Here is a 2,095-nt window from a genome sequence, read left to right on the forward strand (position 1 = left end):
AAAAAAAATTATGATTTGGGTGATAGGGAGTTCGCAACGTTCATTACTGCTGTTCAAAACATTGCCAATCAAAATCATATAGATGTTAGAAATACAAGAAATTGTCAATCGAGATTGGCAAGCCGCACATAAACTTTTGATACGTCATTATTTTGCTGAGTATAGAACATTTAATTGTCGTTTTCATACTAGTAGGGAAGTATTTTTATGTATTAGTAATGTTTTAGAGTCGTGCAATGAGTTTTTCCAACAAAGACCAAATGTTAGAGGTAGAATCTAGAATGAGATTTAGTACTATACATAAATGTTCGACTACTCTTAGGTACTTAGTAAATAGTATTACATATGATGCCACAAACAAGTATTTGAAAATGTCTGAAAGCAGTGGAGTGTGTAGATTTTTTTTGCGCATCTGTTATTGAGGTTTTTAGCAAAGAATATTTGTGTAAACCTAATAATGTGATATTGAGAAATTGTATTTGGCACATGAAGCGAGACATGGTTTACCAGGAATGATCGATAGCCTTGATTATACGTATTGGACATGGGGAAGATGTCTAAATGATTGGCAGTCAATTTACCCAAGGTGATATAGGTGAACCATCTATAATACTGGAAGCTGTTGCATCTCATGATTTGTGGATTTGACACACATACTTTGGGGTTGTAGGGTCCAACAATGACCATAATGTTCTTCGTCGGTCCCCATTTTCAAGGATATTTGGATCGGCGAGCACCTGATATGTCTTTCACGGTGAACGGGCATGAATACAAACACAATTACTATCTTTGTGATGGAATATACCTAGCGTACTCCACTTTTATGAAGGTATACACGATACCTCGAACTGAAAAAGCAAAGATATTCACAAAAATACAATAATCTGCTAGAAAGAACAAGTTAAATGTGACTTGAGCATTTGAAGTATTCTCATAAAGCATTTAGTTTCAACAGAGCATTTGGAGTTTAATGGAGCACTTGAATGAAAGTCTTTTTGACAAGTTGGATACAAGCACATTGAAAACTCATTTAAAGGCACTCATTCCTGGCCTCGCAGCTAAAGTTTTCCGTATATATAATGCATCCATCACCTTGGATGATATTGTAACATCAATACTCACTTCACTTTTCTCATTTGTGTTCTCTAGATAAATTATGTTTAAAAAGCATTCAAGAACTTGTAGGAAAAATAAACGAGGGCAAATTTGTAAAATGTTAAAAAGCTAAAGTTATTTTTTGTTGGTTGCAGTTAAATAAGGACATGAGTGGGGGTGGAAATCTTGGTGAAAATGTAGTCGTTTACAACCAAGCAAACAAAGAGGTAAATACCATATCTTTTAGAAAATTTTACCCTCATAATGTAAGAAATAGCAACATACTTCCATTTATTTGTCTATTATGCTTACATTTATTTCTATTAATCGTATATGTAATTTTTTTTATAATGTTGTATTCATGTGTATAAAATTAACATTGTACATTACTTTTTGTAGGTGACAATCATTTGTAATCATCAAGCGTAAGTCTCATAGTGCACAAATGATGAGATTGAATGAGAAAATAGAAGAACTGAAGGTTACCCTTTTCCTACTTTTGTCGTACTTATAATCCATGTTGTATTTGATAAATAGATATATTATATGTCTATCAGAACCATTAAAAATTTAGGTCCAATTTTAGTTTTTTAATTTTAAATGAATATATTTTGATTAGTGTGTTGTGGAAGAACTGGAAACCGATTTGGGTCGTGTAAGAAAAGGGAAGCCTCCATTAAAGGGTTCAAATGGAAAGTCGAATGGGAACTTGAACCCTGAAACGCAATACTACTAATCTTATTTTGATCATGATGCATAATCATTAATAAAAACGTGTGTAAATTTAGTTTTTCCTCATTATTTAGGTATTGTTTGTTTTTTCGAAGCAAAAACAACTGAAGCCCGCGGACCACATCTGCAACCCTCTGCAATAGAAGAAGTGGACCAAACGGCTGCAGTCTGTAATAAGAAGTATGTTTGGTTTTTTAACCTCTGCAGATTGCTGTAATAAACTGAAATTAACTATAAAATAGTTAAAAATAAATCTAAGTAAAAAATT

The 2,095-nt window shown here is 32.7% G+C and overlaps 1 pseudogene; it reads left to right on the forward strand.

Annotated features, from left to right (window-relative positions):
* Nucleotides 1-970: 970 nt before the first annotated feature.
* LOC145104952 (DNA topoisomerase 1 pseudogene) lies at nt 971-1,831 on the forward strand (annotated as a pseudogene).
* The last annotated feature ends 264 nt before the right edge of the window (nt 1,832-2,095 follow it).

This window comes from Lactuca virosa, chromosome 4, assembly GCF_052849685.1.
Source record: "Lactuca virosa cultivar CGN04683 chromosome 4, Lactuca_virosa_CGN04683_v6, whole genome shotgun sequence".
Taxonomy (NCBI): domain Eukaryota; kingdom Viridiplantae; phylum Streptophyta; class Magnoliopsida; order Asterales; family Asteraceae; genus Lactuca; species Lactuca virosa.